Genomic DNA, 24,482 nt, shown 5'->3' on the forward strand with positions numbered 1-24,482 from the left:
GAAATAGCGATTTTTGACCCTGGGTCTCTTTGAACCAAATCCGTTTCAGGACATTTGGAGTCGATCTAAGGGTGCCCGTCTTTCTGGCTGTCCGATCCGATCCGAGTATCCAATTTGATCCAAACTTGACTTGTCAAATTTAGATCGAGTTCGGAGATAGGTCCACTCCTTCAGATACATCATAGAACAAGAAGGGATAAAACAATTTTGTTAAAATTTAGCAAATTCTAACATATGTATTAGTACTAGGTCGGGTGCAAAAATGCACAATATCGGTCCACTCCATATAGTACCTCTCCTACAAAGGGTCAAAATATTTAATAATCATAACCCTTATAAAATTTGAGATGAGATTTCGATTCTAATCTCGCACATCTCAACTGTTCCACAAGCACAATCTCCAATGTGAAGTCGGAATATATCGGACGCTTCATTCTGACACCTGCCCCACAAATTGTTTAATAATTATATCTCTCATAAAATGCGAAATAAGCTGCCAATTCATTCCAAACTTCAGACATTCAAATGTAGTACTAACATAAGATCTGATGTGAAGATGGTACATATCAGATCACTCCTGCAGGTACGTCCCCCACAACGGTCAGAATGAATAACCACGAAGCTAATAAAGCGGGTAATGAGTATCCGATTCCAATCGTTATACGAGCTCAAGGTCTAGTCTAAATAAGGAATATTTAGGACCACTCCATCAGCTGCATCAATCACATAGGGTAAACATTTTGAATAACTATAAGTCTTATAAAATGTGAAATAAAAGTCAGATTGCTTTCAAACATCAAAATATTCTATCAACACAAAACCTAATTTAAATGTGGAATATATCACCCCACTCCTGCTGGTACCTCCCCCACAAAGGGTAAATATTTTGCTTAGTTATACCCTGATAACATGCGAAACAAGTCAGCGAACTCTAAATATAAAGTGTATATCAACCCTCTTCTATTTTTACCCCTTCCACAAGGGGTCAAAAATTTAAAAAGGTAATTTGATTTAATTAAATTATTAATTTTATTTTATTAAATTATTCGATGTTTCTTCAAACTTCTTACAATGCAGTTGCACCATCTTTATTAGTTCAAGAGTGAATATGGTCCATTCTTTCAGGAACCTCCCCCACAAAGGATAAAATAATAATATTTCCATAAGCCATAGATCTATATGTGGGACCTCCTTGGTACCTCTGTGGCCTGGAAATATTTTTAATATAATGTCATCGCACGGGTTGGGAATACTTTTTCATAGATATATTATTTTTGGTACCCAGAATCTTACTCCCTTCCTTTTTATACGCTACACCATACTATGGCACAAGATATTGTGCTTTTGTTAATTATAACCCTTATTATGTAAGGGGGAGTTTCTTAAATTTGTCTTCCGTGTTGAACACTATAAAATATTCGCCCGAAACCCCATTAAGTATATGCATTCATGATCAGCGAAAATGCTCAGAAATGCCCATCTCCTAATTTATATCGATTGGTTTGGATTTGGATATAGCTCCCATATTATTGTGCAGCAAAAATTCCAGAATGGATTTTGGCACATACAACTGAATTCCGCCCTGGAGAAAATGTGTGAAATTTGGTGAAAATCGGAAAATCGTAGCTTCCTTAATTTATATTTTTCTATTCATAATATACATTCCAAAGCAACGATATTTGGCGCCAGCTTTCAGATACAGCATAGAAATGCCTCCTCTAATTTTTTTAGAGATCGGTTAGGATTTGGATATAGCTCCCACATATTTTTTATTCGATTTTACGATTATTGTGCACCAAATATGTAATATCAGCTTAAGTAGGATGAATTTTGGTAAAAATTAAATTTGAACGTCGAACGTTGAAAGTCGAGAGGTACAAATGCGCAGAGTAGAATACTATATTTGTTCTCTTTATTTTCAAATTATAACTGCTCTAAAGCCATAGCCAAAAAGTTGGTAAATTTCCAATAAAAACATTTATTTGTTACGGGTGATCTCTACCCAATATGTATAGTGGTGTAGGGGATAATAAAGACAGGTCGGCTGAGTTTAACCTTTATTTACCTATTTTATTATATTTTTCTTTTCACTTTTTCGGGTGGGCACAAGCAGTCCACTCCTTCCGGTATCTCTCCACATGAATTCAAAATTTACGACCAAAATTAATTACCTTATTTCGTTCACTCTTTACACATTTCAATATTTGAATCAGTCTTAGATTTTATAAAAAAATGTACGAAATAGGATCACTCCTTCTGACTTCTCCACCTTAAAAAATGGCTCTCATAATATGCGAAAGAAATTTTGTTCAATCTTCGTAAATGTATGTATTTCCCCCCTCATCGATCTAAAGTGAATATGGGATATGTCGGTCCACTCATTCTAATTTGTTCACATAAAATTTTAATATTTGGCAGATTTTTTTTTTTATACTTTGAACATACTATTTTTTCGTCCAAAAAAAAAATACATATACCTCATATAACATTTTGAACTGTCCCAACACAAGTCAGAATATATTTAAATAATCGGGCACAGGCTGATGACATGCAAATGTCGAAAAAACCTATTGATATCTCACGTATTTAGTTTATATTATATCATGTTACCATAGACAAATTAGGTATAGACTAAAAAGTTGTCTCATCTGTTATCTTCGAAAAAAGTGCTTCAATAGATGTCGTTCATGCTGTGAGAGAGGTTCAGTAGACTCACTCAATTCTCTCAAAATACAAAATGTTGAATATTTTTATGATTCTTTATTATTTATCAATTAAAAACGAAACAGTAACTTTGTTTACTTTTACATTATCCAAATATGTCTTGAAATATAAAAATATGGAATTTAAATAGCAGAAAAATGAATAAATTGTTTTCGAAGTCGAGTGACTTCACTATCCCTGAGTGACTTGACTGGCCCAAGATCAACAATAATGACATCTGCCGGAAGGGAAAACTTTAAAACTTTTTAGTCTATACCTTCATTTGTCTATGATGTTACTCCAACAAATCATGTAAAATTTTCCACGTAACAGATTCAACAAGTTTATATGTTCACATTGTGTGGATTACAGAATAGATGTATTAAGATGTAGGCATATGGTTCCTCGCTATGTTATTCTCTCGAAATTTCACTTGCTGTCTTCATTTAACTTGCAATACTTAAACAATTAGTACTCTGTAAAATAACATATTATCTACAATGTGGTACATATGTTACACCACTAAGTATACATGTATGTGGGTAGAATAGATTTCATTTTTTTGTTTTTCATTTTTAAACCATTTGACGTTTCCAAGACGTAAATTTGTGGAACACTAAATTATCTAAAAAAACAGTTTTTTTTGTTTACGAAATTCACGAACCCCACATTTGCTGTTGAATAACTTGTAACTTTAGCAATTCTTGCGGTTTAGAAAAAAAACGAACATTACAAATATTTATTAAACATTATACAAAGACGATTATTTAGCTAATAACTATCTATAATTTGCAATGTCTACAATTCGACGAGTTTTGCCATGACACTCTTTCTTGCGAATATCTCTTTTTACAAAGGAAGAGCGACTAGAGTGTCCCCTGAAAGATAAATTATGCCCCAAACAATTTATTTTTAACGTGAGAAGAGGGTATCTGAAATGGCATTAGATGTTAAAGAAGAATTAGCTTGTTTTTCTTTAATTCCTGTACTTAAATAATAATAATACCAAATTTACAAAGAACAAAAACTGAAATATGTACCTTGGTTATGCTACTTCATATTGCCTATGACATTTTCCATTTATTTACTCTTCATATTTTCCAAACAAACCTCAAATGAGGTAACTGTTATAAAATTTGGTTTTCCAATTCCCTTTTCAAATTTTTCTCTTAGGAGAATAATTTGAAAAATTATATCTCTCTTTAACCGTTACAGTCGTCTCTTACTTATCTAGTCCATGTATTATAGTTATGTTGCAAAATTTAACATTTTTCCTTGGAAATCATATCAAATCAAAATACCAGAGCCTTTCAAAAGATTTAAGAATCAACATTCAATTGTAGTGGCCACAAGTTATCTGTTTATAAACGCTCAAATACTTCAAAAAATGTTTGTTCTTGCTCAGAAAAATTAGCATTATAGCATAGTACCTATTAAGAACTTCAAACAGAATATTGGGAGGCTATACGATATCCTAAGCTGATATAGCAAATCTTTGATCTTGACCTACCTGCAGACAAAATATTGATCTATGCAAAATTGTAGCATTTCATCTTACTTCGTTTTGACTCTAGCGTGATTACAACAAACATACGGACAGACAGACAGACAGATTTTGCACACAAAAATAAGCATTGATATCCGTAACATCCTTTCGAGCAGTATACGCAAATATGTTTTCTTTTTAAATTTTGTATGCATTCCCAATGCAAATTTTTGAGACCGTTCACCTATCTCGCCGTCCACTAAAATGATAATTTTGAGGAGTTACAAATGGAATGACAACATAATATGCCCTGCATACTATGTATTGGGGAGTGAATAAAAATATGACTTAACACTCCAAAAAATACCTGGAAATGGGTGGTGCCGTTATATTAGAGCTTTGTTAATGGGATTTGTTTCAATACCGGATCTGTGTGGGGCATTGAATTGTTTTTAATATTCCTCGTGAAGCCGATAAAGTAGTTTTATACCACATCAATTCCTTGGAAGTGTCGTGTATTTTTAGTTATAGGATTATACATCTTAGTCAATTCCGTTATCTGGAATTATCTGATTAATCTAAAATATATTAGAAGTGTCTGTGGTCTCAAAATTTGAGACTCAAATAAACTAATGTTATGGACATTTATGTTATAAACCTCCCAACATGAACCTTGCTATAATCGCTTAACATTTTTATTGATATTTAACATTTTAGCATTCTGTTAAGTTTTGTTTACAGAAACTTCGAACAACTTATGAATGTATCTTCAATGGCAAATAAAAGATGAATTCCAATGTTCCTTATGTAATGTTATCTTAATCCAAAAATGTTAATAAAAATCTGTTCTCTTAATGTATAACAGTTATGTTTGCTGCTAACAGAAAGATACATTCACTGAACGTATCTTTTGTGATGTTAATTTCACAGAAACATGGAACATTTTACGAATGTATCTGAAATGACAAATAACAGCTGGATATTCACATATACCTCATTGATGTAACAGAAATCCAGAAATTCTCTTAAAATATTTTTTCTCTGATGTATAACAGTTATGTTTGTTACTAACAGAAAGATATATTCTTTAGAAATATCTAATAGATGTTACAGAAATCCAAACATTCTCTTAAAATCTCTTTTTCTGTGGTTTATAACAATTATGTTTTCTACTTAAAGAAAGACATATTCTCTAAAAGTATCTTATGTTTTCCTATCAGATAACGGTGTATTAATCTCTGTTTAGTCCACAAACACATTTAAGAGCATAATATGCACCATTAAGTCTCTTGTTAAAATAAACATATATAACTGTCTCTTATTCGAAAATACTAAAGAAAATGTAAACAAATATAACAGTTTAACATTTACAACAATTATTTTAGTTAATTGGATTTTAAGGCTTTTATTTTTGTACTTGGACGATGTAAACGAATTCTATACACCAGTTTTTATTGCTGGCAGAAATTATTATACAGGACTGGCTTTGAAATTTTTAAATCGAATATTTAATGTTATTATCTCTCCTTCCAATGACAATTGATTAAATTTGGACTTCAGTATTTATTAGGTATTCCTTTCGATTTATCTAAATTCAGCTCTTTTATCAAATCTTTTCTTTTGACATATAATAGTTATGTTATTTACTAATAGAAAGATACCTTCTCTAATAATTTCATATGTTGTCCAATTTTAAGAGAATGTTATCCAACATTATTGACTCTTGCTAACATAAACCTAAATTTCACTTCTCTCTCTATCTCTCTCTTAGTTTTTTCTTATTAAAGAAAATGTAAACAAGTATAACAGTTGCAAAAATTCCACAATAGTTGTTTTGGGGAGAGTCGCCTCCTGATTTTTTCTTATTTTGTATTTCAAGGGTGTAAACAGAGAGCAGAGCAGATAGATAGAGAGAGAGACAAGATACACTGTTCATTTACTTGCTGCTAATTTTAACAAACTAAGCCTTAACATAGTCCCATATTTTATCTCGGCAATTATCTTGTGTTCCATATCCTTTTGGAAGATAGGAATGCGAGGGCTATCTATTTGTTTTCATTTTTATATATGACGAGTGAAGAAGGAACTTTTTTCCAGGAATGGGAGAAGGTTTCTTTATTTCCCCCATTAGATACTTTGATGTTCATTATCATTTTTTTCTAATTTATTTTTATTTATTTAAAAATATTCCTCTGTTTTTGTTACGATTATTTGACAAAATTAAATTTCTCTCTTTTTACATTTTGTAAAATTTATCCATTCGGTGACAATAACATTCATTGTCCAATAGCCGGTACATGCGCCTCACGAACCGACACTGTGCTGCTCTCCAAGTATTTGTGGCCGCACACAAACCAGTTGTTGGAGCATAAATATTTCATGAGAGAGTGGGAGAGCATAACCAAAACTTCCCAAAAACAATAAAACAAATAAAGCAAACAACTAAACAGAACGAGTAACCATAACATATCCTAGCTCTCAATTTGTAGGGAGCCTTGTGGCACAGAGAGAGGGAGAGTAAAAATGATAGAGAGCCCTAACATTGACGAGTCCAATAAGACAGAAAATATTGTATACAAATAATAAAAATGATAGTTAAAAGTAAAATCGAAGTAAACAAACGAACGAGTGGTCTTGGGAGAGAGAGAGCGCGTGTAAAATAAATCCACAAGGCAACAAGGCAACAAGGAGTTACAAAATAAATGACACAGAGAGTGGGAGAGCGACTGTAATAATTTAGCAATGTTCCTTTGCATGGCACTCACACACACGCACAGTCACACATATTATGTGATTGCAGATAGTAGATACATGCAACAAAGTGGGGATATGAAAACACTGGATTTCTAAAGGAAAATATGATGAATTGCTTTAGAAAAAGATGAAATATATGTTTTTTAAGGAAAAATTATTTATTTTGTTTCTGATAAATCAGAGCAAAAATTCTTTAGGGTCCAGCGCAAAAAGCAAATGTCTTAACAGAAGAAATGTCAAAACAAAATCCCCTACTAAATCATCTTTGCTCCTCTCCTTGGTCAACATAACCCAACCAGGAGACTACAATGTGGTCGGTGTTGTCATCTACTCCAGTTTAGTGTTGCTTCCATGTTACTATTGTTGCTGTTATTGTTGTTGCCACTGTCTCTTGTGTACTTTACATTACTCGCGCGCTCTGTTATTCAAACCAACCAGCCAGCCAGCCAGCCAACCAACCATACACACAGAGTATCTTGTGGATGAAACGAATTCAAATTCAGTTTTGTGTTATTCGTCGGTACGTTTGGACGCGTAAAAACAATCCGTACCACATAGTATGTAACGCGCGTTTTTCTTTCACAAAAGGAAGGAAATCAAAGAAAAAAAAATCCCATTGGAAAAAAAATTGTTCACATATAAAAGCAAAAATTAAAAAATTAAATTAAAAATAAATAAAGGAAAAATTATTCTAACCAAATGAAATCAATTGAAATAATAAAATGTGAAGAAAGTTTACAGTGAAAATATCCCCACGAAACGAAATCGAAAATGCAGCGAAAAATATAAATAGCAATACAAAAAGTGTTGTCGTCTTGTGTAGCGAAAAAAAAAAAATAAATAAAAACCCGAAGTAAAATTTGCAAAACAATACGTTTACCTTCTATTCGAATGTGCAAAACCTTGGATTACCCGAATGGATATTGAATTTGAAAGGAGAAGTAGTGCTGCTCTCAAGTACGCCTTGCTGACGCAAAACCCTTAAACCGGGAATAACTTACTGCGGTGACCAAAAAAAAAAAAAAAAAAAAAAAGAATCTTGGCAAATTGTGTTCGGCGGAAACCAAACAAATCGTCGTCACGGAAGCTGAGTTTATTTTGGAGAGCACCTTAAATCATCATCGTTGCTTTGCTTTGCCAACTACCAACCAAATGAGCGGTGAGCGAGCAAATGTTGCAGCATCAAACGAATAACAACCAAATGTAGGTCGAAAATGTTTGTTAAAATAAATCAATTAGATGAAAAAAGAAATATTTATATAAACAATATATATATAAAAAAGGACAAATCAATTAAAAAATATATACATAAACAAAATATAGAGAATGGGCTGAGAGATATGTGTGTTATTTTGCAAGCAAGTAAAGCCAATTAGAATCTTCCTAGAGAGTCCAAATGAATATTTTCTAAGCAAATATAGTGTACGGCTTCTATATCAGCCCTAAATATTGCCTAGCTTTGTGACACTCATCCAAGAATTGCTATGGTTCTTACAGCCCTTTCTAGAAGTGAACTCAAAGAGTTGTGATTTGTTATATCAGAACTACCTAACTGTGCGAAAAATTATATTGTTGTTTTTTTTTTAATAAAAAAAAATATTATAATAATAAATCAAATATAACAGTGTCTCGTGAGAAATCCGGAAAAATTGTGAAAGAATGCTAGAGATTTTTGAAAACCATGGAAATGATGTGAAATAAATATCACCGAGCCGGATAGAGTTTTGGTATTTTGTAGGATACAAAACAGTGTCGGACCGGTTGAGTTGTACTAATTAGCAGGTTACATTTTGAGTAGGACCAGAACCGGTCAATATTATTGGACAAAATATTATAAACATGACGGTGCCAAAATAAGTAATTTTTTGCTGCCTCAGAATGGGTAGCTAAAAATGATTTTAGATGTGGTGGTATAGGTTCATTGAGAATAAAAACAAATCCAAGCATCGAAATCGAAACCCAAAATTTAAATAATAATAATAAAAGCTATTAATTCAATAATATGTATAATTTTCAAACGTTATATATATTTTTGTCGAATAGAAAATGAAATAATATCCTTTAGGGCATGTTTCTGTAAAACGACACGTAACTGAATTCGAACGAAAAACACCATTTCAAATATATATTTTTTCAAATTTCTCGAAAAGACTCATTTGGAATGGTGCCTTACTTTCACATTCGTATCGTCATATATGAACTTGCCCTTAATATCATTCAAAACCCAAGATCCATGCTTTTAAAGATTAAAGAAAATATAAAAAAAATCACTTAGAGGGTTAAAAGGTCAAAAAAGACCAATAAAATAGAAAAAGAAATAAGTGCTAACTACCGAATTGCAATATAGAGGTTTGTGATATTACTTTTACGTTGTTTTTCAAATTGTTGGATGTTATGTTTTTATACCCTCCACCACACTAATGAAGGATTATTCAGAACCTAGTTCTGTATTGTTATACGAATGTGAATTAGAAAGAAAAACATCAATTCTATGTTAATTTATTTAAACTTAAATCATAAATATGAATGGATGTTTTTCTTACGAGTTCCTTTTTCAATCGCTATACAAAATGAGGACTTCTTTAAATGAAAAAAAAAAAAAAAAAAAAAAAAAATGTGAAAAATCCATTTGGAATGGCGTTTTTCTTTTACATTGTCATATCATTTAAATCCCAAGAATCGGGCCTTAGATTAAAAAAGTGAGAAAAAATTCACATAAAGCCCAAGAGACTATAAGAAAAAAAAATACGCATTAGCTACCGAATTGCAATATAGAGATCTGAGATATAAGTTTTTAAGGTGACTTCCAAATAGTTGAAGGTTTCATTTTTATACCCTTAACAACACTAAGGAAGTAATATTAAGAGTCGGTTATAGGATGGCGATACGGAATTAAATTTACAAGAAAAACACGAATTGCATACATATTTTTTCAATTAAATAAAATCAAAAAAAAAATAAAAAATGAAGACCATGCTAGGAAAAGGTGTTCTTCTGTCGATTTTAATTTCCAACGCCAATCAAAAAACTGGCCATAAATTTGTCATTCCGAAATAAGCACTTTAGATGCCACAAAACATAAAACGCTCATTTACTCAAAGTCTGGCATAGCTCTAAAAATAAGGGGTTTGAAGTTGGCATTTTATATGTTCTCTACGAATGTTACATTATCTTTCTATCAAGTTTCCATGTTGATATCTGTAAAACTTAAGGAGTTTCAGTTTTTACTTGGAGTTTGACACACATTAACAAAACTTCAAATCTTGCTTGATTTTGTACAGAAATAAAGCACCGATGTTTGGTGACCCCTAAGCAAATAATTATCTATGCAGTAATATTACTTTTTGTGTAAAAACCCCAAATAGTCCAAAATCCCAAATTGGTCCGATAACTTAAATAGAGTTTTTCTCGAAAATAATTTTTGAGAAGTGACACTTTTTGAGTAAATGAGGAGATCTTCTTGATCAGCATAATCAAGATCGATTTAGCCATGTCCTCCAGTCTGTCTGTACTCAATTGTATTATAGGTATTTTTTGCACTGAAATGCGACGCATAGGTCCAACGATTTGGTATAGCTCCCAAGTCGAGTTCTGATTTTTTAAACATTTTAAATTTTATAGGAGCCAAAAAGTATGCAATGAATTATGCAATTTTAGTTTAAAATCTTTTGATAAAACAATTCATATCTTAAGGCAATATACGTGATATTAGAGTCATATGTAAGGTAAATTTCTCCACAACGAACTGTAACATTTTCATGGCGTAAAATAACGCTCCATTTTAAATATATTTTTAAGTTAAAATTTGTTTCCTATGTCCTCAAGGTATGCCATAGAAATGTTAAATATAAAATGTGAAAGACTCATTTTACATATGCCTCTAACATCATGTGTAATCGTTGTTTAGAGATACGTAACTCGATTTTCGTTTAATTTATTTTTGGTTAATGACACAATTTAAACTCATTATTAACTTTTGCTTGCGATAGAAATAGCAAAGCCGTATTTTCATTTGATTTATATTTTTGATTTCTTTTAAAGTATTTTAATTCTCAAACGAGCCAAAAAAGTATGCAATGAGTAATCTTTTTTAAGATTGTATTTCCCTTCCTTGATATTTCTTATGAAGGTGTGTTAAAATCAAACCTCTCATTTCTTACTAAAACAATAAATATAATAACTGGAATTTATTTTAATCAAATTTTAGATTCTACAAACTTTAAAGTCAAATTCGACTTTTCATCATAGTCTTCCGATGTTTTGGAATATTTTAATTGCCGTCCAAGCCAAAAGCAAACCACTTATCTGATGGCAAAACATTTTATCCAATTTTTGTACCGAATAGTTTGATAGTCCATATCGACCTTTTTTGCATAAAAACAAAATCCATTTTTCAATCGACTTTCAACTTTCTACTTAATTCTTATTCGAGCCAAAAAGTATGCAACAGTTTTCTACTCATTTAATAAAGCTCTTCAAATAGTTACAATAAAGAACCAAACTATCTTTTGGTAGCAGTACACAATCGCAAACAAATTAAATTTCGGTAGACTTCTTGGAGTTTTTAGACTTATGTCAGCATATTTATCTATATTTTTAAATTACTTCAATGAACCAACTTTTTTTTCAATCAAAATATTTTTTTTCGTCTAGAAACCTTTTGCACACAACATATTTTCTTTCAAAACAACGAGCCCTGTTCAAAATATTTTCATTTAACTTTTGTTTTGTGCTACGAAACTAACAAAAACAATTAGAAAATGATTAAAAATTCCAATAAGTACATTATTTATGGTTTTGTCGTTCTCTCTTAAAAGGGGATGTCCTTTGAATACAGGTTTCAAGGTATGACCTTAAATATACATAAAGTAGTGAGTGTCCAGTCTTGTGTGGCATTTGATAATTGCGTACTAAGAGACAAGGACATGAGATGGAGAATATTAGGTTGAATATAACGTGTGAAGTGGAATTTTACTTCTGAGGACTTCAAACGCGGAAATCGATCATATAAAATGACTGAGAATAGACCCCTTCTTTTGAAGTGTAAATAACGGAAATCATTTTAAATTAGGTAGTAATTCATTGAAAAATCTTCACATGAAAGTGGAATAAATATTTTTTTTTTTTGTATTTTATTTATTTATTTTTGTTTTTTTTTTTTTTTTAATCCAAAAAAATACTTTTTTTTCAAATTGTAAAGAAATTACATCAGACCGAAATTCGAGCGGAAAAATTGTTATATACCTCTAATGTATGAACAGGCTAAGACCCTCAAAATATACTGTAGAAAAATCTCTATTTTTGAACAAAAATAAAAGGAAGTTGTTTTTTTTTTTTTTTTTTTTTTTTTTTTTTTGATGCAGATTCTTGGAATATATTTACAATTTTTAAAAAAACATCGTCCCGGACGGGACAATCTCTATTTTTGAATTCTGCAATATATTTAAATAAAATAGTATTAACATACTAGCTTCAAGTCTGACGGAAAATGGTTATTTCGAGGAGTTGGAAACGGAATTGTGAACTTATATATACTTAATGGTTCATATTGATAATCGAATGTGACATATAACTGTTTTGAATTATACGGATAAAGCTTAAATATTCAAAAATGTTCATTAGATCCTTAACTATCTACAAATCCATGTGCGTTTCCCTAGTTTTGCGAATTTTTGTGAAAAGACATTTCACTGGAATATATTTTTAGATCCTTAACTTTCTACAGATACATGTGCGTTTCCCTAGTTTTGTAAATTTCATGAAAAGACATTTCACTGAAATATATTTTGTCATCCTGGGCTTCCCTTTATCTGTTGACATCCAGTTAGGTTTAATTTTTTGACAACAATTTCACCCCAATATTTAAAAACACCTTTACTCGAAAATTATTCCTCTTTTACTGCTAAATCTTTAACCCTCCCCCTTATGACAAACTGTGTGTACTTGTGTGTGCTCCATACTTGTCGCACATCAGCTGCCTTGCAAAAATCATCTGCCCAGTTTATGCAGAAGTTTTGTTGTGTTTCGAAATATTTTGGCAAACGACAATATTTATTTTAGTCCTTTAAACCCAATGGCAAATAATTCCACAAGAAATGTTGCAACATTTCCTGTCAACAAAATCCGGCGACCAAGCAAGCAAGCTCAGAAGGTGAAACAGTAGAACATGGCAAAATATTTACCTAAACTAGATAACGAAACACACATTGCACAGAATTTTTATAAACTCAAATCCATTCTGGCAATCATTTTATGGGTTGTTATAGATTCATAAATTCACATAAATATTCGTATGAAATACGAATTTCCAAGTAGTATATTAAGTGAAAGTCCATCAAAGAGCATTGATGATGACGAAGATGAAGGTCTGCATATTCAATCGAATCAATTAATATTCATATTCTATTTGCTTGGCTAAAAAGTAAATAAACTTTGATATTTGTTTAGGTTTTTACGTCTTCTTCATCTCCGTACTCCATTTCCTCTGCTGATGCCAAAGCTGATGGACATGACCAAAAATTCATGGCAAAGCCATTACCTTTCATATTTTGGAATTTTCAATATTTTATGTCATGTGTCCTTAATAGAAATATATTCTTGTTTAATTCTTTCTTGTTTAAAGCTTCCATTTATTTGTTGACATTTTTGTAGCTGTGTATATTTATTGTGTTGTTTATCTCGCATGTGACTGACAGTTGAGACTTCCAAGAAACTTGAAAATTTAATTGTTTACCTTTTTTTTGCATTGGAATTGTGATGACGATGATGATGAATGGGTAGTTAAAGTGCAAACATGAATCTGGGAAATTAATGGCAAAGAAAAAGTGTATTTTTTATGAAATAAATTTTTTATTTTTAAAAATTTTCATATAAAATATAAATTCTATATTTTAAATAAAAATAAATTTTAAATATGCCAAAAAACAGTAAATTCGTCCAGGAAAAAAATTGTATGAATTAATTCATGGAAATATATAAAATTTATATGTTTTTAAATTTTGTAAAAATTTTAAAAAATATAAAAATTGACTCCACGAGAGGGCCTGTGCTTCTCCACTTTGCCGTTACCTTTTATTACGAAACCATAGGAAGCCTTCCAATCACATAGAACGTGAAAAAAAAATTTATAATTTGTGAAGACCTACAATATACTCATTTTTTTTTTTGGGAACTACAATATAGGGGTTATATACAATGGACCTGTATTGAAAAAAAAAAAAAATAGCAACAAAAAAATCCAAGTATCTAAAACACTTAGCCATTCAAAAATTACTAAATAACAGTCAATTTCTTTAGAAAAAGTTTTAAATAAAACAAGCAAAAAAGCTGGGCCGGGCCCCTCTACCATTTGGAATGAATTTGGCAATTTTCAAAAAAAAAAAAAAAAATAAATAAATAAATAAAACATATACCGGTCAAAATTCTGTTAAAATCTTAAAAATATAAAATGTAGCCGTTCTATTAGGGTCTATACGACGACATGGACCTTCATAGAACTTTTGTCATAAGTCATTACAATATTCAAATACGAAACTTGAAAAAATGTTGGTGGCTAAAATCATCAAAATACCGATATCGGAAGGTACCGTTATATGGGGGCTATGTGGACCTGCACAGGTAATTTTCTGCCATAGGCTGAAATACGAAGTTTGAAACAATTCCGGTGAATAATGCCGCTAAAATCGTCAAAATAATGAATATCGGGAGGTACCGTTATATGGGGACTATACAAAGACGTGGACCTGTACATACAATTTTTTGTCTTAATATGTTATATTCATTACGAACTGCCAATTTTGAAACAATTCTGGTGAAAAATGTCGCTAAAATCAACAAAGTACCGAATATCGGAAGGTACCGTTATATATACGAAGACGTGGACCTGCACAGACAATTTTCTGTCTTAAGCTGTAGTATCGATTTCGAACTTCAAATACCAAATTTGAAAAATTTTCGGCGAATAATGTCGCTTAAATCACGAAAACACCGAAAATCGGCATGTACAATTATATTGGGGCTATACCATACCGTGGACTTACCTGACCCTATACATTTGAGTAAAATTTTATCAATGTACTTCATTTCGTTCGGAAGCTAGAGTGATTTCCACAGACGAGATTTAGCGGTCATCTCTAAATCAACATAGAATTTTTTGCTGATCAAGAATATATATATATACTTTGTGGGGTCTAAAATGTATATTTCGAGGTATTACAAACGGAAGGACAAACTTAATATACCCCCCATACTATGGTGGAGGGCATAACAAAATATATTTTACAACACCAAAAGAAAACTACAGAAAGAAATGCTTAGTTACAGCCAATTCCTTCAGAAAATATTTGAAATAAAAATAAACTTTTTTAGAACACATCAGACTTAAGCAATTTTAGAAAATTTGGAAATTTTGAAATATTATATTTGTAGCTAATATTTCGATACTTTTGCATTAAACGAAATTTTTGCAAATATATAATGGTTCTCTTTAAATCGATGTACCAAAAATCGATGTGGATGCTATATTCTCACTAAGAGCTGAAGATAGCAAATTAAAGCCAATTTGATTAAAATAAGGGTTTTTTTATAAAAGATTCAAAACATATTTTCAAAAACTTTGTAGTATTGCATTTTAATATTTGTTTATATTTTATTTTATTTTATTTCATTTTTTTTTTTTTTTTTGCTAATCACTTTTGTATCAAAAATTTTATTCGAATTTAAAATTAGCAGAACATTCTTTGATTTATTGCTTTATTTATTGTCTTAAAGTCAAAAGCAAAATCATGTTTTTCGGCAGATTTAAATTAGATACACGCAATACATATTCTGCTTAATTGCTAGTGATTGAATAGCCGGAGGCAATATTAATCAAGGTGTTAAGTTGAACACTGTTTTGTAAATTAAATAAATTAATCAAATATTTGAAGTGGATTTTTAATAAAACGATAAAAGAGAATTTCTTGGATATCTGGAAGAGAAACCGATAGAGGTGATGGGAAAAAAGGTTCCAGTCCTATTTGTTCAAAGCGAAGTTAAAAACTATATTTACCGTATAATATTGTTAATTGAATATTCAAAAACTGGTTTTTCATGAATCAAAAAAAGTTTTTGTACTCCTGAAAGAGAGACTGACAGAGATAATGGGATATAAGTTCCGATCCTAGTTGGAAAAAACTCAGGAACGAGTTTATTTCATATAAAATAACTACATCGAGGAAATGATTTAAAATTTAGTTTAAGTGTTTCTGGAAGAATAATGAAAAAATCAAAAAAAAAAAAGTCTGTTCGCAATGCTTTGTGAGCAAAACGGGCGTCTTGCAATCATTTCGAGAAAATCTATTCGAATTTTTTCATAACCATCACCGTAGATAGTTTAAAGAATATATTATGTTTGGCATTTAATTAGTAACTATTCGAAATAAGTATTTTAGACCCCACAAAGTACATATATTTTTGTTCAGCATAAGATTCTATGTCGATATAGCCATGTCCGTCCGGCTGTGAAAACTACACCAGCTTCGGAACGAAATGAATTATTTCAATAAAATATTGTTGAGATGCATTTTAGGTACGTAATTTGGAATTTGTAATGTGGTATCCAATGACAGAATATTGCTTATATAGGTCCAGATTTTCGTATAAGCGCCATATAACGGTGCCACCCAAAATTCGGTACTTTGACGATTTCAGCTTCATTTTTATTTCAAATTATTTCAAATTTGGAATTGAGAGTTTGCAATGGGTTATATTTCATATGACAAAAAATTGCCTGTAGAAATTCTCGTTTTCCCATAGGAACCTCCGATATTTCAGATTTTTTGTGAAGAGAATTACCTCAAACTTTGTATGTATTGTACAATTTTCATGATTTTTTTTTTACTTGATCACCATTTCCACAACCGAGAAACGATTAAATCTTGCAGGCAAAACTAAAAAGCCCCTAACAAATATAATCTTATCTTTTACTAATTTTTCTAGTTAAACATAGTAATATGGCGCCCAACATCTGATTTTCTTATATATCAATTTTGAGGGACTGCCACCTAGTTTCAATATCCTTGCTAATTTGTCGTACCAGTACTTTCAAGCAAAGCCGTTCTCTAAATAACTCTCAAATACATTTTATAATTCTCTTTTTTACTACTAAAAATGTAAGAGAGCACACCAATTTTCAGATCCCACCTATTTGAAAAAAAACCTCACTAAATGCAATGGGTAGTAACATCACACACATCATAGGAAAACTGATTTAATTTCCATTTCATTCCTTTCTTTATTTTCATGGATTACATTGCGTTACATGCTTTTCCTCGTCTTTTTCCATCTTTCAAAACTTTCAAAGAAAGGCAATTCCCGGCTTCACATAATTGTGGCACATCTGGTCAAACATGAAGATGACATCAAAATTGTGTGTGTGTGTGTCTTGGTTATGAGATCGCCCCATCCTCAAGAGTTTCAATGCTCGCAACACTGACACAAGGTAACATGTGTATCATTTTACACAGTCTAGCTAGCGTATTGACTGGCGAACGGCTGGCTCTGTGTATGTCCGATTCTTTTTCTCGCTTGTCATTCATCTTTGGCTGTCAATAACTCTGCAGTGCGCCAGTGAAATAACCAACATGATACCAACAGCAAATACATTTCATCATTATTGTTTTATTATTTTACTTTACTTTGGTGCCATCCATGTCTTGTCTTACCTGTCTCATGTTTGGAGTTTTTTTCTGCTTTTTTGGATTTCTTGTGTCTGTGCGTTTTTTTTAACATTTTTTTTTTGTTATGGTTCAATAACATCTTCCAAGCGATTGTAGTTTGGTTTTGGTTCTGTTTTATTTCATGTTAGCTTACCTTACTTCTAGAGTTTCTTCTGTTCAGCTTCTTTTGTTTTTTCTTTGATGTAGTTGTTATTCCAAAGAATAATTTTTTGCTCACTTGCTCCATAATATAAACGTGATAAGTAACCAGGATAAGAGATAATTTTGATCCGAAGTTCTTGGAGACAGCTGGTAGAAGGATATTTTTTTCTTGGGAGAATAAAGAAATCATAATGTCATTACAACTAATTTTAAGAGTTGTTGTTCAAAAACAAAAAAAAAAAAAAAAAAAAAACATAAATAAAATCATAAATGCCTGGAATTGATATTTTGTTTATTTCTATATATTTTCATCTTGAAATTCTGAGTAATAGGTGGCGCTGTCAAATAAAAAATTTCTTTCGTAATAGTCATGAACCCTTTTAAAAAATTATTTTTCCTGGCATATTCCAAAAACCACAAAAAGCATCAATTGCCTTATGAGCCTTCTAAAGCTTTGGGATTGATATTAATACAACTTGGAAAAATCTGTTTACTTTCACTTCGAAATTTTGAGATATAGGTGGCGCCACCTAATTTATTAAATAATATTTTTGTTAGCAATCGTGATTAACTTTTGTATAAAGTTTTACATTTGCTGTTATCGTATTGTAAACTCTAAAAAGATAAAAACATAATTGCCTGATACACCCTATGAAAATCTGAAAATCTAAATTATAGGTGGCGCCACCATGGTTGATAATATAAAAAAATTGTTTGTAGTAGTCTTGAACCCTTTATAAAATTTTATTTTTGCTGACATCTTTCAAAAACCACAAAATACATTAACTGCCTTCTGTGCCTTTCAAGAATTTCTATAGATATTAATACAACTTGGATAATTCTGTATATTTCCATTTAGAAATTTTAAGATATAGGTGGCGCTCCCAACTTTAATAAGTGCTATTTTTGTTTGCAGTCCTGATTAATGTTTGTATAAAGTTTTATGTTGTATTGTAATAAAAATATCTATAAACATAATTCCATTATGAACCCCACATATATATTTTCATCTGAAAATTCTGAGTTATAGATGGCGCTGCCAAGTTATTTAATAAAAAAATTATTTTGTAATAGGCATGAATCTTCAATAAAGTTTTGTATGATATATGATCCTTCGAAATCGTTTTGATTGATATTATATTTTTATACCCTCCACCATGGTCTAGGTCTTCGTATAGCCCTCAAATAACTGCAACTCCCAATATTCGGTATTTTGATTATTTTAGCGACATTTATTCACAGGAATTTTTTCAAATTTCGTATTTACACTTCGTAATGAACACTACATCATATAACAGAAATTTTCCAATACAGGTCCAGGCCTTCGTATAGCCCCCATGTAAAGCAACCTACTTAAATTCGGTATTTTTGAGATTATAACAGAATTTTTTAACGGATTATATATTTATTCACAGGAATTCTTTCAAATTTCCTATTTTCACTTCGTAATGGGTACTAGAACATGTGACAGAAAATTGCTAATGCAGGTCCAGGTCTTCGTATAGCCCCCACATAAGGATACCTCCCTATATTCCGTATTTTGATTATTTTAGCGACATTTATTCACAGGAATTGTTTCAAATTTCGTATTTGCACTTCGTAATGGGTACTAGAACATGTGACAGAAAATTGCCTATGCAGGAGAGAGACTTTTGTATAGCCCCCATATAACGGTACCCCGCTATATTCGGTATTTTGATGATATCAGCTACAATATTCACCAAAATAGTTTCAAATTTCGTTATTGCACTTCGTAATGGGTTATACAACCTGTGAGATGCCTATACAGGTCCACGTCTTCGTATAGACCCCAAAATAACGGCATCTCCATATATTCGGTATTTTTAAGATTTTAACAGATTTTTTAACAGCTTCTATTTTTTCTATTTATTATTATTATAATTTTTTTTGTTTTGAAAATTTCCAAATGCGACCCAGCCGAACTTACTGCATTTTAACTTGTTGATATTGATATTTTTGTAAATTTCCATTAGGGAATTTTGAGATATAGATGGCGCTACAAAGTTTAAAAATGAAAAATTTCCTTTGCAATGTTGAGGAATTTTGTACAAAGTTATATATTTATTGGGATCGTTTTTTATACTCGAGATGATATTAATTGCCTTATATCCTTCCTCAAAGCCATGTGATTGATATTTATAGTACTTCCATTCTTAAATTCATTTACCCTCCCCCTATTGCCACATAAACCCTTTAACCACCATACGTGATTAATTTCTTTTTCGAACTTCTTTCTCTCCCTCCTCCTCCGTGCCACATTCATTATATATTTCATTTTTGAAACACAGACCAGGAACCACCCTCTGCCAAGACAATTTGAAACGAGTTGCTAATTATATCGTTCTGTGATTTGAACATAAATTTTTAAACAAGAAAAATTACATAATTTCCTTTGGCGCAAGCAGCAGCAGCAGCAGAAGAAAACGAAAAAGACGAATGTCTTGCTTTCCTTTGTGGAAAAAAAGGGAAAAGTTTTTGTTACTTTGTGATTTTTCAAAAATTAGAGAACTTTTTTCAAATAAAATTTTTTTGTTTCTCTTTTGTTTTCACTTTGGCAAAAGTTTCCTCTTTAAGGCTCAGAGACATAACAAGAAGCCATATCCGCAGTGTTGTTTACAAACAATTTGTAGACTATTTTGTTAGGGTCTATTAATAAATACTTAGTGGGCAACCCCCTAGGATATTTGATGATGTGAATGACATTAACATGACAGGACGATATACATGAAAAAAAGGCAAGCATAGCTATCCAGTCAACCAAGCACTCACTCACTGGCTAGCTGGCAGCAACAATCAAAAGCTAGGTAAAAGAATTAGCTTAGAGAAAAAAACGTCGACGAAGTCTAGAGAAAAGTGGAGAGAAAGAAAAATCCATTAATATTAAATGATGCCTGGTAATACAAACATTAAAATAGATAATGTTAGGTTAAGCTCCAACCAAACCCAAAAAAAAGCTACAAAAAAAACCAAGACAACTTGCAAAAAAATGGAGCTGGGATGCAGACAAAATAAACAGCATGCCAACTCTGGATGATATCCACAAAAAAAAAAAAAAAAAAAAAAACGAACAAAAATTATATCAAGATAAATGTATTTGGGGTTTTCCGCTCTTGGCTTGGTTTTTGCCAACCAGATTCTATACAAACTGCACTTGTTTAATGTTAACACTTTGCAAAAAAGACAACCTTAAGGTGAGACCTGTCGCAACAGCAAGGACCAAGAGGACGACAAGCATTAGACACGGCCATCCCAGCAAACAAACAATCATCCAAGCTTTCATTCATACCTGAGAGATGATGACGGGAAAAAACAAATAACAACAAACAACAGCATTGAATGTACGCAAAATGAAAAAAGCGTTACGAAATGTATCTTGGCAAAAATTGCATGCTGTAATGAAGAGGAGTGGAGCTGAGAAGAGGTGGTTTGGTGTTCTTTTGCTTTGCAGCTTAAGTTTTCTGCAAGGTAGTGCTTTGCCGGAATCAAGCTGTTTATTATGCCGGCATCTAAAAGATACAGCACCTACCCGCTAACAACCAAGGTAAGGAAAGGCGCTCAGTCGTCACTCAGGCCACTTGAAACATTTGCAAGAAAACTGAAAATTAACCTGAAAATAGCAACGACAACCAAACAACCATCATCCAGCCAGCCAACCATCCATGGAACAGAAGATGAGAAAAAACAACAACATATTCAGGCACTTGAGATGATTTATGATGCTGTATGCCAGGCTTCAGGAAAAAAGTGTTTATAGAAGGTGGCACCAGCTAAAACCCTGACAATGAAAGGGGCAAAACAAGGTGATTATGTGGGGAGAACGAGGTGAGGGGGTTTGGTGGAAAAAAAGGAAATGAAAACAAAATAAACCTGCAAAGCGTAAAAAACTCAAGTGTCAAAACAACGTTAAGGTTTTAGCAAGCAAACAGCCAGTCATTGCCATATCTTCATAAGCACCTCCGAACAGCACCACCAACACTAACCTACCAACCAACCATTGCCAAGTAACCAAGGTTGATAATTTTGTGTTTTTTTTTCCTTTGCACATCATCATCTTTGCCAAGGATCAGTAATTTAGCAAAAAGGTGTGAAAGGTAAAAGATAAGGCAACAGAGAACTTCAACAATAACAACCTAACCCATCCATGCAATAGCAAATGGTAACCTAAAATCACACACACACACCAACATCAAACATTCTCAGCAACAACATTAAGTAATTTCTGCTCCCCTCTCACCCAACGAAATTAAGACAAATGTGCTCTGCTCAAAAATTAGCCCACTTTATAACAGAAAAGGGCAAACATAGCAGATATGCAGAGCATCAGCTAGAAAGTTGAACAAAAAAAAAATATTTCATTAAGGATAAGAAAATGACTTGAAAATATTTAGTTCTTAAATCCTTTTTCACTTAAGGTTACCAAAAAGCGAAAACAGTGCAAGAAATATATTTAAAATCACTTAGCAGAAGAGAGAAGGTGACAGGGAAGGGGAGAACAGGGAGGAGGTTAATTAGAAAGAAGTACACTTAATTAGTTCTATTAAAAACAGGCAGTAATGGAAGAGAGGGCGAGAGAGAGAGAGAGAAAAAGAGATAAATTTCAGGTGAATGTGGGTCGAAATGGCTACAAGAGAAACAGAAATGAATTATTATAGTTTGTTAAGCGTGTGGGCTAAATTAGTTTTGGAGTTTAAATTGCCAAGGGAAAAAGTCAAAGGATATAGATTAAAATCCTTTTTAAAAAATATATTTTAATGTGCAAAAAAAAAAAACAAGAGTAAACAAGTAAAACGGACCGGGTCAAAGTTTTAAAGCCATCCATTGAAACTTCCATTGAGTACCCGAAATTGAAAGTGTCAGCTCATATCGTTGCAAATTTTGTTAGAATTTTTTAAAATACCAAAAATAGGAAGCTATTTTTATGTGGGAGTTAATCGAAATTGTGGACTTGCTTTTAACATTTTTGCAGTAAAATATCAAAATTCAGCTCATTTTGGTGCAAAGATGGCGAAAAAAACTAAACCTTCAAAACATTCTCGAGAAGAAACTCACCTAATTAGAACCGAAGTTTTCAAATGCTAAAGTTGCATAGAAACATTTTTTACGAGAAGTAACTCTACCCGATAGGAATCTAAACTGTCAAATAGTGTCTGTTTAGGGTCAAAATTGTTGTTGCAACCTTATACGGGACATATATCCAAACATGGATCAAACAGATCAGTTTTCAAAAAAAGGAAAATCGAACACTTATTTCGAATTTTCTGGGAATAATTATTACTCAATATGTTAAACATTTTTGGGTAGGACAACCCGATATTTACCATAGATTTATGGTCAAAAGAAATATCGAGACATATGTTTTATAATTTTTCAAAATGTTGGCCCCTTGTTGAGGAGGTATCAGAAGGAGCTGGCCTGAATACCCCATATTCACATCATATCAATAGTTACTAAAATTGTTGCGTTATATTTCCCGGAGGAGTGAGAAATTTTATGTTCGTATATTTTGAAATGTGCCAAGTTTGAAATGAATCGTAAACTTATTTTGGATTTTATTAGAGACGTGTTTATTTAGAATTTTTTGGCCCGTTGTGGGGTACTAGAAGATGTGGTCAGCCTATCCTCGTACCAGTCGCAGTCGCATCCCATGGTGGATATAAATATTGGGATGTTCGAAATTCGAAGACAATCGAACTATTATTTCACATTTTATAAGAATTATGATAATTTCATGATATCTTTGTGAGGGTATTAGAAGGTCTTACATTGGCAACAATAGTGGGACTTGCAAACAACGAAATTTATGATTTTTTCTCTAATTTGAGGTAATTTATTTTCTTTGAAAATTTTTACCTTTTGTGTGGGAGGTACTGGAATGTACATCGATCTAAATTTGATAATAATATCGCAATGTACCAAATTTCATAGGATCGGATACTACCTGCGTACCAGCCAGATCGGACACCGCTAGATCGACTCCAAGTGTCCTGAAGAGGATTTCGTCCAAAGAGACCTTGGGTCCATTAGTTTTACTTCGATAAGTCACATTTTGGCCGTATCAAATGATAGCCATGTTCTAAAGGTATGTGATCCATTTTGTTAATCCTAGGAAGAATGAAGTTATGGGTGATAGGAGAGATATAGAAAAGAGAATGAGCGGAGAGGTTGTATAGAGGAAAGTATAGTTAGAAGATAATGTTTTAGGGAAGCTTTTAGATGATGATGGGATGTATGAAAAGAACGTCAGAGTTTCCACCTCCCACCTGCCAAATGACCTATGTCTCTTGTTGGATAACAATCGATATCTAGTCGTCTCTACCTCTTCTTCATCCTCACGTACTCCACAGTAGTCAGGAGCACTGTTACGCCATCTTGAGGTCAGATATCTGATACTGCAATGGCGAGTCGGTATGTCTAGCGAAATTCTTAAATCAGACCTACTAAGTGATAGAAGCGAGCTTGTTTGTCTTCTTCTCGAAATTACCAACTAGACGTCCTTAGAAAACATGATACCTGTTGCCAAGTTCCATTTTCTTTCAGCTTCTTTAATGAGATAATTTTGAAGCAGACATCGATATATATAGCTTAATCTCACAGTTTCAGTCTCATCAATCGGCATTTCAATCGAATGGGAATCACCTAGAGCTAAATTATTAGGCACT

At 32.0% G+C, this 24,482-nt stretch overlaps 1 protein-coding gene across 4 annotated transcripts in view; it reads left to right on the top strand.

Moving 5' to 3' along the window:
• LOC101894875 (teneurin-a) overlaps nucleotides 1–24,482 on the top strand; it is a 568,898-nt gene that overhangs the window by 77,390 nt on the left and 467,026 nt on the right. Inside the window, exon 1 of one of the 4 annotated variants that reach the window (XM_059129383.1) lies at nucleotides 7,342–8,146. The exons of 2 other annotated variants lie outside the window; for them this stretch is intronic. The gene's annotated coding sequence lies outside the window, so the exon portion shown is untranslated. Of the gene's footprint in view, nucleotides 1–7,341; nucleotides 8,147–24,482 lie in introns of those variants that run through there. One more of the 4 variants, XM_059129384.1, reaches the window with a different exon arrangement.

Source organism: Musca domestica, unplaced genomic scaffold (assembly GCF_030504385.1).
Source record: "Musca domestica strain aabys unplaced genomic scaffold, Musca_domestica.polishedcontigs.V.1.1 60, whole genome shotgun sequence".
Lineage (NCBI taxonomy): Eukaryota > Metazoa > Arthropoda > Insecta > Diptera > Muscidae > Musca > Musca domestica.